This window comes from Rattus norvegicus (assembly GCF_036323735.1).
Source record: "Rattus norvegicus strain BN/NHsdMcwi chromosome Y unlocalized genomic scaffold, GRCr8 chrY_unlocalized_2, whole genome shotgun sequence".
In the NCBI taxonomy this organism is placed as follows: Eukaryota; Metazoa; Chordata; class Mammalia; order Rodentia; family Muridae; genus Rattus; species Rattus norvegicus.
Window position 1 is genome coordinate 350,069 of NW_026947378.1, and position 16,927 is coordinate 366,995.

General features: G+C 39.4%; 1 long non-coding RNA gene across 1 annotated transcript; it reads right to left on the reverse strand.

Annotated features, from left to right (window-relative positions):
- Positions 1 to 1,935: 1,935 nt before the first annotated feature.
- LOC134484634 (uncharacterized) lies at positions 1,936 to 16,153 on the reverse strand. Its single transcript, XR_010062156.1, has 2 exons — positions 16,051 to 16,153; positions 1,936 to 2,468 (listed from the first exon to the last, which is right to left on the reverse strand). It is a non-coding gene; the product is annotated as an uncharacterized LOC134484634 (long non-coding RNA).
- Positions 16,154 to 16,927: the final 774 nt, after the last annotated feature.

A 16,927-nucleotide genomic window follows, 5' to 3' on the forward strand; every position in this document is an offset into this window, starting at 1 on the left:
GAAAAGTATGGCAGGGCATCATAAGAACTCCTGGCCATTCTAATTAGTTTCCTTCCATAGATGTGTGCTTAGGTTTATAACAACACATTCCTCTCTCGTTTGCACTTGATTCCTTAAAATTATATCTGTGACAACTTTAAAAATAACCTTCCCACAGGAAATAACAGGAACCAAACCAACATCCCAAGAGTACACAGGGATTGACCTATAACTCTTGTCACATATGTAGCAGAGGATCGACCTGGAAGGAGAGGTCCCTTATCCTGTCAAGGCTCAATGTCCCAGGGTTGGGGAATGTCAGGAAATGGAGGCGGGAGGGAGTAGGTGGGTAGGTGGGTAAGGAACTCGCTCATAGAATCAGGGGAAGAAGGATGAGATACTTGGTTCCTGGAGGTGAAACAGGGAAATGGAACAACAATTATAATGTAAATAAAAATTAATAAATTATATCAATCTTCCAGTAACCAAGCTTGGAGAGAAAAAACATTAAAAAGATTCTACACATTTTTTAAGATGAGGAAGAACTACATCTCTCCTCTTTCTTTTTAGGATTGGTGAACTCATGCTGTGCATCAGTCAGGCCCAAGTTCGCTTTCCTCTTCTTCTCCTGAAGTATCTCCTTGCATACCTATGATTAATCAAATTAATTTCCTTGTGTCCTGAATACCGGAATATGGCCACAGTATGTGCAGTTTCTGCAATTATTTAATACCCCTTAAGGCCACTTGGCATGCCCATGAACTGAGAGAGAAACCTAGGTAGGACCAAGGGCTTCTCCTTCCATTGGTGCACAACAAGGCCATCCTCTGCCACATATGCAGTTGGAGCCATAGGTCTCTCAATGCACATTCTTTGAATATTGGTCTAGTACCAGAAAGATCTAATTCATTGTAATTGTTGTTTTCATGGTGTTGAAAGCACCTTCAGCTCTAGTAATCCTCTCTCAAAATGTTCCAACAAGAGGTCCGTCTTCAGTTCACTGGTTTGCCACTAGCATTCATGTATATAGTTGACCTGCTCTAGCTGTGTCTTTCAGGCAATATCTACACCCGGTTCCTGGCAGAATGCATTTCTTAACTTCATCAATCTTCTCTAGTTTTGGTGGCATGCATATATATATATATATATATATATATATATATATATATATATATATATACACACACACACACACACACACACACACTTTTGTTGTCTCCTAACGCTATGAGGGTACATGGAATGTTAACGTGGATTCTGTGCCACTTGGTCAAGAATATAGAATCCACAAATGACAATGCCAAATAGACTACCTATTGTTCTTTTGAACCTATTGAAGTTGAGGTTTCACTGGACCTCAAGCAATTCTTCTCCCAGCACATCCTCCTGAATCTTATATTTGCCCTGAAGAAAGATCATGGTAGAACATCCAAAACCCTCAAGTCTGGCCGTGGGAAGATATTTGAGAACTGATATCTAATGTGACTACAGAACCACGTTAGGTAGTCCATATTGTCCTTTGCTTTACTGATGTCTGATAAATTTTGGATAAAATGAGGATTTGGGAGTTTATCATTTCGAAGAGGTAAACAATATTAATCTTATATTCACTCTATAGCTGGGCATTCTTTGTTGCCAAAATCATTGCAAAATATTGAATTGGAAAACAGAATGTTTGAATACACATTCAGGAATCTATGTAAAGTCCACTATGAAGGAATGTACAGTAAGAAAATGTCATACAATATTCTTTCAATTAAAGGTCTGTTGGGAAAATACTGTCCTTTAAGAAACAGAAAACACCTAGGAAATTGAACTGTATTTCACAGGAATAATCCAATGAATAAAATTATTATCCAGAAGATTCTCCTCCACTCCAAGTTCCTAGATCTTTTCTACCCATGCCAAGTCCCTAACTAACTTTCGCCATTCAGAGCATGTAACCACTAATGATGCAAAGAGAAGTCACTTTCTTTATTGAGATGTAGTATGTAATCTTTTCCACTGTGTCAAAGGACACACTCCTGGAAAGGGCACCCTCTAATCTTGTCAATGTAAGGAAAGCTGTTCTGCAGGAAGGCCATGGCAGTTCTCATTGACATCACCATTAGGCTTTTCCTGAAAAATCTCTTTATCCAGAAGAGTCTTAGGTTCTTCGGTGATGTCACAGGTGTTGTTGTGACTGCTCTGCCTCTCAGATATTCCTTCAGTACCTCTACGGTTTACTAATTGTCTTCTAATTCAGAGTAAACAGCCATTTGGGAGGTGAACAAAGAAGAAGAGATCAGAGATGGAGAGAATGAAGCTGGCCTTTTGTTTTAATTTAAAAAATCGACGAAATATGTAGTCCATGGGAACGCTCACTGAATGCTCTCTCAGAATAGTTATGGTTCATTGAAGAGATGGTGTTGATCTCAGCCTTCCACACGTGGGAAGCTGGAGCCTGGATCCACTCATTAGCATCTAGATTTACTTGCTGGCTATGGTTCCTGGAAATCAGAGATGTTTATATCATTAATATCTATATTCCAAATGTCAGGTACTGGGATGGACAGAGTTGATTTTCTAAGAGCTCATGGATTCTATTCTTTCTGCCCAGAAGGAAAAGTTCCTAAGGAAGATGGAAACAACAAGTATTGTGTCCTCAGCTCAATTTAAACTCCTCCAGGCTTTGGATTCCTAGAGTGCAGTTTGTGTCTGAAACTGATATCTGGGAGAGAAAATTGCTTCTATTTGAGACTTCATTACATCAGACTTTCGACTGTATTACTCTGATTATCATTCCCTGACAAGACCATTTAGATTTCTGAGTCAATAAGTGTGATTAGTTGGCACTTTTCTTTTCTTTTATTTCTTTCATTTTTTTTTATTTTTTAGCAAATTTTATTCTTTTCTTATTGAATATTTCTATATTTACATTTCAAATATTATTTCCTTTTTCAATTTCCTGGCCATAAAATCCCTTATCAGTTCCCCTCCCCTTGTTGTATTACCCCACTTACTATACCTTGAAAATCATTTGAACAGGCAGTCAATCCCAGGGAAGACCAATGGCCTCTCCTTCCATTGGTGCCCAATAAGGTCATCCTCTGCTACATACGCTTTTGGAGCCATAGGTCTGTCCATGTACAGTCTTTGAATATTGGTTTGGTAAGAGAAAGCTCTGGTTCATTGGCATTGTTGTTCTTATGGGATTGAAAGCCCCTTCAGCTTTTGTAATCCTTTCTCAAAATCTACCAAAATGAGGTCCGTTTTCAGTTAACTGGTTTGCCACTAGCATTCAATTCTGTATTTGGCATGCTCTAGCTGGGTCACTGTGTAAAGTTCTATACCTGGTTCCTATCAGCATGCACTTCTAAGCTTAATCATTCTTATCTAATTTTGTTGGATGAAATTATATATATATATATATATATATATATATATATATATATATATATATATATATATTCTTGATGGTCCTTACAGCTATGAGGTTATTTGGAAATTTAGCATGAATGAGCAGATCTAGGTCAAGAATTTAGAATCCAAAAATTACAGTGTCAAATATACTCCCTCCTGTTCTTATGAACCTATTGAAGTTGATGTTTCCATGGACCTAAAGCCATCCCTCTCCTTGCCCATCTTCCTGAATCTTAGGGTTGGACTGAAAAAAGAATCATGGTAAAATATCCAAAACCCTCAAGTCTGTCCCTGGTAACACAGGAAGGTAGATATTAGAGAACTGATGTCTAATGGGACTACAGAAACACATTCAATAGTTCATGTTGTCCTTTGCTTTCCTGATGTCTGGTAATTTTTGGATAAAATGTGGATTTGGGAGTTTATCACTGAAATGGGAACACAATACTTACACTGTTATAATGACTCTATAACTGGGCCCACTTTTGTTCCAAAACAATTGCAAAATAATGAAATTGGAAAACGGAATTGTTGAGTAAACATTCAGAAATATATATAAAGTTCACTATCAAGGAATGTAAAATTGGAAAATGTAGTAAAATATTCATTCATTTAAAGGTCTGTAGGAAAAACACTGGCCATAGGAAACAGAGAAAACCTAGAAAATTGATTTGTATGTCACAGAAATTGACTGGGATTAAAAATATTATCTAAAAGAATCTCTTCCCCTCCATGTTCCTAATTTTTTCTACCAGTAACAAGCCCCTGACTATCTCCATTCAGAATATGTAACCACTAATGAAGCAAAGAGATGTCTCTAAGTTTAGAGAGATGTATGTAAAGGTTTCCACTGTGTCACAGGAGACACTCCTGGAAAGGGCACCCTCTAATCTGGTCAATGTAAGGAAAGCTGTTTAGCAGGTAGGACAAGGCAGTTCTCAGTCACATCACCATTAAGACCTCAACGAAAAATCTCTTGTAACCTGGAGAGTAGTAGATTCTTCTGTGATGTCACAAGTGTTGTCGTGACATTAACTGCCTCTCAGATATTCCTTAAGTACCTCTACCTCTAGGGTTTACTAATTGGCCTATAATTCAAAGTAAACAGCCATTTGTGAGAGAGAAGATCAAGGAGGAGGGATAGGGAGAAGGAAGCTGGCCTTCTCTCTTGGTATAAAAAGAACAAATATGTGCTCCTTGGTAAAGCTCAGTGAGTCCTGCTTAGGGGTTGAGTGGGTTCCTCAAAGAGATAGCCTAAATCATAGCCTTCCACATATAGGAATCAGTAGCTGGGAGCCTCTCAAAGTATGTAGACTTCCCTGCCTATTATGGATCCTGGAAGTTATTGAGTTTATATCATTAATTTCTTTATTCTAAAAGCTAAGTCTTGGGAAGGACAAAGTAGTTTTCCTGAGAGCTCAAGGCTTTTCTTTGTGCCCAGAACAAAAAGGTGCTAAGGATAAAGGCAAAGGCAAGTATTGTGTCCTCAGCTCAGTGTAAACTCCTCCATGCTTTGGATTCCTTTAGTGCAGTTTGTGTCTGAAACTGATATCTGGGAAGGAGAATTGCTTCTAGTTGAGACTTCATCATCTCACTCTTTTCACTACTATTACTCTGAATAGCATTCCCTAACAGTTACCCTTAAGATTTCTGAGTCAGTAAGTTTTTATTCCTTTTCCTTCCTTTATTTTTTATTTTTTTTCAGGAAATTTTAATGAATTTTTAATCGGATATTTCCATATTTACACTTCAAATGTTATTTCATTTCCCAAGTTCCTTTCCATAGAGCTTAACTAGTATCCTCCCCTTTTTCTATAAACTCCCCTTACTGCCCCTTGTCATTCTCTTTTACTGGGAGTCAAACCCATGGAGTACAATCGGCTTCTCCTTACATTGGTGCCCAACAAGGCCATCCTCTGCCACATATGCAGTTGGATCTTTAGGTCTTTCCATGTACAGATTTGAATATTGGTTTGAATGAACCAGAAAGCTCTGGTTCATTGGCATTGTAGTTCTTATGGGATTTGAAATCTCCTTCAGTTCTTGTAAACCTTTCTCAAAATCTACCAACAGGAGGTCTGGATCAGTGCACTGGTTTGCCACTGGAATTCACTTCTGTATTTGACATGCTCTAGCTATGTCTCTCAAGGAAGATCTAAATCTGTTTCCTGTCAGCATGTACTTCTTAGCTTCATCAATCCTATATTCATATCAATCTTATATTCTTATATTCCTTCAGTATCTGCTGTAAACTCAGAGATATTTTTCCCCCTTCTAAAACGGACTGAAGCAAGCATAAGTTGGGTTCCTTTTCTTGACCTTCTAGTGGTCTGTGGATGGTACCATGAGTAAATTGAGCTTTTGGGTCAATACACATGTTTGGTGATTGCATACCATGTGTGTTTTTCTGTGATTTGTTTGCTTCACACAGGATGATATTTTCTTGTTCAATCCATTTGTCTATGTCTTTCCTGTAATCATTGTTTTATAGCTGATTAGTAGTCCATTGTGTAGATGTACCATATTTTCTGTATCCATTTCTCTGATGAATGCCATCTGGGTCCTTTCCAGCCTATGGGTATTTTAAATAAGGTTGCTATGAACATTGTTCTGTATGTGTCTTTTTTTATGTCTTCTTTTCGGTATATGCCCAGGAGTGGTATGGCTTGGACCTCAGTTATTGCAATGTCCAATTTTCTAAGGATCCTGCAGACTGATTTCCAGAATGTTTGAACCAGTTTGTAATCCAACCAACAAAGAAGGAGTGTTCCTCTTTCTTCACATCCTTATCATCATCTTCTGTCTCCTGAGTTTTTTTTTTATTACAATCATTCTGACTTGTGTGAGGTGGAAACTCAGAGTTGTTTTCATTTACATTTCTATGATGACCATTTCTTTACGTTCTTTTCAGATAATTGATTTCCTTCAGTTGAGAAATCTTTGTTTAGTTCTGGAACATAATTTTAATAGGGTTATTTGTCTCTCTGAAGTCTAAATTTTGAGTTCTTTGTATGTATTGGTTATGGCCTTCTATCAGATGGAGGATTGGTATAGACCTTTCCAAATCTGTTCCTTGCGGTTTTGTCCTAAAAGTGTCCTTTGGCAGGCAGTTTTCTACTACAGTGAAGAACTGTCAGTTAGTAAACTAAAACAAGGACTGGATCCTTACTGACTTCCCTACATGTTCTGAACAGTAGATGGGGAAACTAAACAACCATGTTATACCCCTACAAGGCATGCCTATCTATAGTCGTGGATCTAGAGAGACCTATCAGAGATTCTGGGCATCTGTCAAAGAAATGTAGGCTGGTGAAGTTTGCAGTTTTCATCCTGGTTTCTGTATCTACAGGGTATGGTGTTGTTAAGACAAGATACCACATGTGCAGCTGTGAATAAGTCTGAGAAGGCTGATTTCTTGGATTTCTGAAGCATTACTAAGTGATCCAGAGGAAATCAGCACGCCCTGCTCAGCAGAGCTCTGGGAATGCTGACACTCTTGCTTCATGTTTATATTAACCTAAGTCAAAAGATCACCTGTCAGGTATGTTCTTGAATATCCTTCAGTGTGCTAGCATTGGATTGAAATGAAATAATCTTCAGGAGAGGTGTGGGAAACAACTGAACTCTTCCATTAGAATCAGAGAGATGAGCTGTATTGACCTTCAATTGACTGTGTATGCTTCTGGTCTTTGGCTTTGACTATGCAGATCTATTGTCTCATACATCATTGTTCATGTGGCCAAGTTGCGGGGAAAGTGCGACACACAATTCTTTCCCATTTTCACATCCTCCATTCTAGGGTAATAGATTTTAGAAAAGCCCTTCCCATTTTATATAGTAGACCAACTGACCTAACTTTTCTTCAACACGCTCTTCTCTATTATCTGTATACCGTGTTTGTGTTTGTGTTTGTGTGTGTGTGTGTGTGTGTGTGTGTTTCAGTTTGTGCGCTTAAATGGTTAGTTTGTATGCAAGTTTAGAGAAGGATTATATGTAAGAAATCTCTAAACTGTGGATTGGGCAGCATCCAAATGTTCTCCCACATCATGACCTTCTAGAAAGAGTAGCATAATCTGCAAAAAATAATACAGTTGAAAGTAAAACTTGGAGGAAATGCCCTGGGATGGCTACATTATCACTGTTGACTGTGACATTTGTCTCTTGGCTTCTGTGGCCAGACATGAAGGCTCTGAAGCAAAGTTGCATCCTGTTGATCTGTGAATAAGATGAAGGAGGCTATCAACTGGGTCACATGAAGCATATGAAAAGCGTGACAGCAGCAGCTCTCTGCTCCCAGACCCCGTGAGAGAGAGACCCAACCACCTGGTCAGGTGGGCACTCCTGAGGCTGCAGAGCAGAAGAGACCACCAGCGCTCACCCCTGCCCACATCCCTGGCCCAAGAGGAAACTGTATAAGGCCTCTGGGCTCCCCTGGAGGAGGGCCCAGGAGCAGCAGGACCCCTGCCTGAGACACCCCGGAACCTGAAGGAAACAGACCTGATAAACAGTTCTCTGCACCCAAATCCCTTGGGAGGGAGAGCTAAACCTTCAGAAAGGCAGACAAGCCTGGGAAACCAGAAGAGACTGCTCTCTGCACACACATCTTGGACGCCAGAGGAAAAAGCCAAAGACCATCTGGAACCCTGGTGCACTGAAGCTCCCGGAAGGGGCGGCACATGTCTTCCTGGTTGCTGCCGCTGCAGAGAGCCCATGGGCAGCACCCCATGAGCGAACTTGAGCCTCTGGACCACAGGTAAGACCAAATTTTCTGCTGCAAGAAAGCTGCCTGGTGAACTCAAGACACAGGCCCACAGGAACAGCTGAAGACCTGTAGAGAGGAAAAACTACACACCCAAAAGCAGAACATTCTGTCCCCATAAGTGACTGAAAGAGAGGAAAACAGGTCTACAGCACTCCTGACACACAGGCTTATAGGACAGTCTAGCTACTGTCGGAAATAGTAGAACAAAGTAACACTAGAGATAATCTGTTGGCGTGAGGCAAGCGCAGGAACCCAAGGAACAGAAACCAAGACTACATGGCACAATCGGAGCCCAATTCTCCCATCAAAACAAACATGGAATATCCAAACAAATCAGAAAAGCAAGATCTAGTTTCAAAATCATTTTTGGTCATGATGCTAGAGGACTTCAAGAAAGATGTGAAGAACTCCCTTAGAGAACAAGTAGAAGCCTACAGAGAGGAATCGCAAAAATGCCTGAAAGAATTCCAGGAAAACATAAATAAACAAGTAGAAGCCCATAGAGAGGAGACACAAAAATCCCTGAAAGAATTCCAGGAAAACATAAATAAACAAGTAGAAGCCCATAGAGAGGAGACACAAAAATCCCTGAAAGAATTCCAGGAAAACACAATCAAACAGTTGAAGGAATTAAAAATGGAAATAGAAGCCATCAAGAAAGAACACATGGAAACAACCCTGGATATAGAAAACCAAAAGAGGAGACAAGGAGCTGTAGATACAAGCTTCACCAACAGAATACAAGAGATGGAAGAGAGAATCTCAGGAGCAAAAGATTCCATAGAAATCATTGACTCAACTGTCAAAGATAATGTAAAGCGGAAAAAGCTACTGGTCCAAATCATACAGGAAATCCAGGACTCAATGAGAAGATCAAACCTAAGGATAATAGGTATAGAAGAGAGTGAAGACTCCCAGCTCAAAGGAACAGTAAATATCTTCAACAAAATCATAGAAGAAAACTTCCCTAACCTAAAAAAAGAGATACCCATAGACATTCAAGAAGCCTACAGAACTCCAAATAGATTGGACCAGAAAAGAAACACCTCCCGTCACATAATTGTCAAAACACCAAACGCACAAAATAAAGAAAGAATATTAAAAGCAGTAAGGGAAAAAGGTCAAGTAACATATAAAGGGAGACCTATCAGAATCACACCAGACTTCTCGCCAGAAACTATGAAGGACAGAAGATCCTGGACTGATGTCATACAGACCCTAAGAGAACACAAATGCCAGCCCAGGTTACTGTATCCAGCAAAACTCTCAATTAACATTGATGGAGAAACCAAGATATTCCATGACAAAACCAAATTTACACAATATCTTTCTACAAATCCAGCACTACAAAGGATAATAAATGGTAAAGCCCAACATAAGGAGGCAAGCTATACCCTAGAAGAAGCAAGAAACTAATCGTCTTGGCAACAAAACAAAGAGAATGAAAGCACACAAACATAACCTCACATCCAAATATGAATATAAAGGGAAACAATAATCACTATTCCTTAACATCTCTCAGTATCAATGGCCTCAACTCCCCAATAAAAAGACATAGATTAACAAACTGGATACGCAATGAGGACACTGCATTCTGCTGCCTACAGGAAACACACCTTAGACACAAGGACAGACACTACCTCAGAGTGAAAGGCTGGAAAACAACTTTCCAAGCAAATGGTCAGAAGTTGCAAGGTGGAGTTGCCATTCTAATATCAAATAAAATCAATTTCCAGCAAAAAGTCATCAAAAAAGATAAGGAAGGACACTTCATATTCATCAAAGGAAAAATCCACCAAGGTGAAGTCTCAATCCTAAATATCTATGCCCCAAATACAAGGGCACCTACTTATGTAAAATAACCCTTATTAAGCTCAAAACACACATTGCACCTCACACAATAATAGTAGGAGATTTCAGCGCTCCACTCTCATCAATGGACAGATCATGGAAACAGAAATTAAACAGTGATGTCGACAGACTAAGAGAAGTCATGAGCCAAATGGTCTTAACGGATATTTATAGAACATTCTATCCTAAAGCAAAAGGATATACCTTCTTCTCAGCACCTCATGGTACTTTCTCCAAAATTGACCATATAATTGGTCAAAAAACGGGCCTCAACAGTTACAGAAAGATAGAAATAATCCCGTGCGTGCTATCAGACCACCACGGCCTAAAACTGGTCTTCAATAACAATCGAAAAATACCCACATATACTTGGAAATTGAACAATGCTCTACTCAATGATAACCTGGTCAAGGAAGAAATAAAGAAAGAAATTAAAACCTTTTAAAAATTAATGAAAATGAAGGTACAACATACCCAAATTATGGGACACAATGAAAGCTGTGCTAAGAGGAAAACTCATAGCACTGAGTGTCTGCAGAAAGAATCAGGAAAGAGCATATGTCAGCAGCTTGACAGCACACTCAAAAGCTCTAGAACAAAAAGAAGCAAATACACCCAGGAGGAGTAGAAGGCAGGAAATAATCAAACTCAGAGCGGAAATCAACCAAGTAGAAACAAAAAGGACCATAGAAAGAATCAACAGAACCAAAAGCTGGTTCTTTGAGAAAATCAACATAATAGATAAACCCTTAGTCAGACTAACGAGAGGACACAGAGAGTGTGTCCAAATTAACAAAATCAGAAATGAAAAGGGAGACATAACTACAGATTCAGAGGAAATTCAAAAAATCATCAGATCTTACTTTAAAAACCTATATTCAACAAAACTTGAAAATCTTCAGGAAATGGACAATTTCCTAGACAGATACCAGGTATCGAAGTTAAATCAGGAACAGATAAACCAGTTAAACAACCCAATAACTCCTAAGGAAATAGAAGCAGTCATTAAAGGTCTCCCAACCAAAAAGATTCCAGGTCCAGACAGGTTTAGTGCAGAATTCTATCAAATCTTCATAGAAGACCTCATACCAATATTATCCAAACTATTCCACAAAATTGAAACAGATGGAGCCCTACCGAATTCCTTCTACGAAGCCACAATTACTCTTATACCTAAACCACACAAAGACACAACAAAAAGAGAGAACTTCAGACCAATTTCCCTTATGAATATCGACGCAAAATATTCAATAAAATTCTGGCAAACCGAATTCAAGAGCACATCAAAACAATGATCCACCATGATCAAGTAGGCTTCATCCCAGGCATGCAGGGATGGATTAATATACGGAAAACCATCAAGGTGATCCATTATATAAACTAAATGAAAGAACAGAACCACATGATCATTTCATTAGATGCTGAGAAAGCATTTGACAAAATTTAACACCCCTTCATGATAAAAGTCCTGGAAAGAATAGGAATTCAAGCCCCATACCTAAACATAGTAAAAGCCATATACAGCAAACCAGTTGCTAACATTAAACTAAATGGAGAGAAACTTGAAGCAATCCCACTAAAATCAGGGACTAGACAAGGCTACCCACTCTCTCCCTACTTATTCCATATAGTTCTTGAAGTTCTAGCCAGAGCAATCAGACAACAAAAGGAGATCAAGGGGATACAGATCGGAAAAGAAGAGGTCAAAATATCACTATTTGCAGATGACATGATAGTATATTTAAGTGATCCCAAAAGTTCCACCAGAGAACTACTAAAGCAGATAAACAACTTCAGCAAAGTGGCTGGGTATAAAATTAACTCAAATAAATCAGTTGACTTCCTCTATACAAAAGAGAAAGAAGCCGAGGAAGAAATTAGGGAAACGACACCATTCATAATAGACCCAAATAATATAAAGTACCTCGGTGTGACTTTAATCAAGCAAGTAAAAGATCTGTACAATAAGAACTTCAAGACACTGAGGAAAGAAATTGAAGAAGACCTCAGAAGATGGAAAGAGCTCCCATTCTCATGGATTGGCAGGATTAATATAGTAAAAATGGCCATTTTACCAAAAGCAATCTACAGATTCAATTCAATCCCCATTAAAATACCAATCCAATTCTTCAAAGAGTTAGACAGAACAATTTGCAAATTCATCTGGAATAACAAAAAACCCAGGATAGCTAAAGCTATCCTCAACAATAAAAGGACTTTAGGGGGAATCACTATCCCTGAACTCAAGCAGTATTACAGAGCAATAGTGATAAAAACTGCATGGCATTGCTACAGAGACAGACAGATAGACCAATGGAATAGAATTGAAGACCCAGAAATGAACCCACACACCTATGGTCACTTGATTTTTGACAAAGGAGCCAAAACCATCCAATGGAAAAAAGATAGCATTTTCAGCAAATGGTGCTTGTTCAATTGGAGGGCAATATGTAGAAGAATGCAGATCGATACATGCTTATCACCCTATACAAAGCTTAAGTCCAAGTGGATCAAGGACCTCCACATCAAACCAGACACACTCAAACTAATAGAAGAAAAACTAGGGAAGCATCTGGAACACATAGGCACTGGAAAATATTTCCTGAACAAAACTCCAATGGCTTATGCTCTAAGATCAAGAATCGACAAATGGGATCTCATAAAACTGCAAAGCTTCTGTAAGGCAAAGGACACTGTGGTTAGGACAAAACGGCAACCAAAAGATTGGGAAAAGATCTTTACCAATCCTACAACATATAGAGGCCTTATATCCAAAATATACAAAGAACTCAAGAAGTTAGACCGCAGGGAAACAAATAACCCTATTAAAAAATGGGGTTCAGAGCTAAACAAAGAATTCACAGCTGAGGAATGCCAAATGGCTGAGAAACACCTAAAGAAATGTTCCACATCTTTAGTCATAAGGGAAATGCAAATCAAAACAACCCTGAGATTTCACCTCACACCAGTGAGTATGGCTAAGATCAAAAACTCAGGTGACAGCAGATGCTGGCGAGGATGTGGAGAAAGAGGAACACTCCTCCATTGTTGGTGGGATTGCAGACTGGTAAAACCATTCTGGAAATCAGTCTGGAGGTTCCTCAGAAATTTGGACATTGTACTGCCTGAGGATCCAGGTATTCCTCTCTTGGGCATATACCCAAAAGATGCCTCAACATATAAAAGAGACACGTGCTCCACTAAGTTCATCACAGCCTTATTTATAATAGCCAGAAAATGGAAAGAACCCAGATGCCCTTCAACAGAGGAATGGATACAGACAATGTGGTACATCTACACAATGGAATATTACTCAGCTATCAAAAACAATGAGTTTATGAAATTCGTAGGCAAATGGTTGGAACTGGAAAATATCATCCTGAGGGAGCTAACCCAATCACAGAAAGACACACATGGTATGCACTCATTGATAAGTGGCTATTAGCCCAAATGCTTGAATAACCTAGATCCCTAGAACAAAGGAAACTCAAGAAGGATGTTCAAAATGTGAATGCTTCACTTCTTCTTTAAATGAGGAAAAAGAATACCCTTGGCAGGGAAGGGAGAGGCAAAGATTAAAACAGAGACTGAAGGAATACCCATTCAGAGCCTGCCCCACATGTGGCCCACACATATACAGCCACCCAATTAGACAAGATGGATGAAGCAAAGAAGTGCAGACCGACAGAAGCTGGATGTAGATCACTCCTGAGAGACAGAGCCAGAATACAGCAAATACAGAGGCGAATGCCAGCAGCAAACCACTGACCTGAGAATAGGACCCCTATTGAAGGAATCAGAGAAAGAACTGGAAGAGCTTGAAGGGGCTCGAGACCCCAAAAGTACAACAATCTTAAGCAACCAGAGCTTCCAGGGACTAAGGCACTACCTAAAGACTATACATGGACTGACCCTGGACTCTGACCCCATAGGTAGCAATGAATATCCTAGTAAGAGCACCAGTGGAAGGGGAAGCCCTGGGTCCTGCTAAGACTGAACCCCCCGTGAACTAGACTATGGGGGGCGGCAATGGGGGAGGTTTGGTAGGGGAACACCCATAAGGAAGGGGAGGGGGGAGCGGGATGTTTGCCCGGAAACTGGGAAAGGGAATAACACTTGTAATTTATATAAGAAATACTCAAGTTAATAAAAAAAAAAAAGCGTGACAAGAGAGTATCAGGCCATTGTGACACTGTCCTCCCATTAGAAACATGGAAGTGTTGACAATCACAGGTTGTGGTATCATGTCTGAACTTTGACACCCAGCTAGGCAAAGGTTAACCTGTCAGTTAGCTTCCTGAGTACCATCCACAAGACAAGGGTAGGCTCAGATGATGGAACGTTGAAGATAGCTGCTATTCATTGTGAGCTACTTTTCAGGGTAAGTGGAAGACCATTTATCCTCTTGTGACATTGGAGATCAGTGAAATGAATGGGGACAGAGAGGACAAATCTGTGTTTTGTTTTGTTTTGTTTTCTGGACAACCATAACTACATTTTCTAGGCTAAGGATTTGCACATGGAAGTCTAGTGTCTCACATTGGTATATACCAATCTTGTATGATCTCAATAGCACAAGTGGTTCCAGGCTTCTTTTTTAGTTACTGGGATTTACAGGCAGTCATTTATGTCTTGTCTCCTAGATTCACAAATTATTTTCTGGCTTCATATACACAAGGCATATTTTTACACTCTGTCTCTCTGTGTATGTGTCTTTCTCTGTCTTTCAGTCTCATCTCTCTTTCTCCTTCTGTCTGCCTCTCTTTCCTGTTTTTCAGCTTTCCTACAACAATCTTTACTAATGATAATATATTTCATTTCAGTTCATGCACTTTATTCTCTCATAAACTCCAGTGTGATCTAAAATTGCTGTCTATTGCAGAACCACAATTAAAAATATAACTGTTGTCCAAATCTACTAGACTAGAATTTTAACCACTGAGAAGATGTAGAATATCAACAGCTCCCAACAAGCCTAGGATCATGTATGGAAGGAAAATTTTCAGAGATAAAAGAAATGCATGCCAGGATGACCATGGCTTCTCTTTACAGGGACTACCAGCATCTGGAGAAAGGTAACATGGGGCTTTAATAAACATGCATCGTGTAACAATACCTAGTCTCTTCCCTTATATTACACTTCCCTGTCTGTATTTTCCTAATGGCTGTTGTATATAAATGTAGTAGTTACTGCCTTTCAGGAGTATAGACGTTGTCACATGTGGCCCCCAAATGAAGAATTTGATTTTTCTTCCCTGGCTGAAGCTCCTTGCCAATGATCTACAACAACATTTCCCCCTATGACTTCTGCTTTGTTTTGTGTGTGAGTGTCTGTGTGTGTGTGTGTGTGTGTGTGTGTGTGTATCTGTCTGTCTGTCTTTCTGTCTTTGTCTCTGTCAGTCTTTTTCTTCCAGATGATACCTCTCTATACTTCAGTTTCACTTCTTAATTGCTCATTCCAAGATTGACCCATCATGCTTTCTCTGAGTGTTTGCTTTTGATGACTCAAATTACACATATGTTAATCAGTGCACCTGTAGCCACAACTGTGTACCATTGATCACATCATAACCACCCTCACGGCTAAGAAAAGCTATTTTTGACCCTCTGAGGGAAGTTTTTATAAGAATTTAAAACTTTTCTCTATTTTTTACTCCCCTATCCAAACTGTTGTAGTTTGTGGATCTTCCCCAAGTCTTTGCTTAATTGTATTTATCTATGTTCCTGGCCTACTGGGAAGACATCATCCCAACCCTCCAATATTACTAATCAGGAGGAATAGATGAAGAAATTGGAGAAATTGGTCATTTATCAACAGAAGATGTCCCTGAGATGGATTAACTGTGTCGAATCATCGCATCACTGACAAGCATTCTGAACTATGTTCTCAGTTTATTTTCTTCTTTGTCATTTTGAGTGTGCTACCTAAGGTGGTGAGGACCATTTGTGGGCTGTGTTTGAGAATTGACTCTTCACTATTCATGCATGAAGGTGGTAAAAAATACAATAGATCAGTGATATCTCTGGGTTAGAAGGATAGTGATAGAATGTCTTACTTTGTGTCTCAGGCAAAGATCCTTGAAAGGGCAACTTGGCTTGTTGATTTGGAGAAGAGTTAGTTAATGGGTAGGTATGTGCTGTTGAAGGGGACTCTCTTCTGGATACTCTAGAGTATGCTGGAATTTCCATGGTATTCTCTGTGATGTCACTAGTGTTATGGAAACAGAAACTGCCCTTGTGGTATTTAGTTAGTACTTATTGGTTTACGCACACAAATATTTTTGAGGATGATCAAGCTATTTACTGAGAAAACAGAAAGCATGGAGAGACAAAAGAAAGAGAAAGAAAAAATTAAAATACTTTCTTGTTACAGAAATGGAAAGAATAATTATCTTGTGGTAAATGGCGAGTTAGGGCACTTGACTGGTTCTGAGGAGCTTCCTAGAGGAGGTGCTCTTGGCTCTGGCCTTGTAGGAGTACGACTTATGATCTGAGGGCTCTGGATTCCTAATGAAGAGAACCAGTTTCAGGAATATCTGATCATTTTTTGGCAGAGAACCAGGAATTGTCAAGCATGCAGCTGGTCTACTATGAGTTTCTTACTTTCATTCTGAATGAGCAAGAATTCCAAGAAGAGTCACAGGAATAAAAATTTTGACTCTCAGTGTAGAGTATTGAATTTTATCTTCAGAGGTATCCTGGACATGCCATTGGAATTTTATGACAAGGGCTTCTACCCTTGACATGCATCAATATCTCTGACTCTTTGTCTTGGACATACATGATTAAGGATTGGGGGTCCTAAACACTAATGACTCCAGGACTTACCTGCATCCCATCTGATATGTACTGAAAATGTCCTCCATTTCTTCATGTCTTGGCCAGATTTTGTTGTTAAGGGCCAGGGGGACTGCAGAAGGAAGTGAGGCGTAT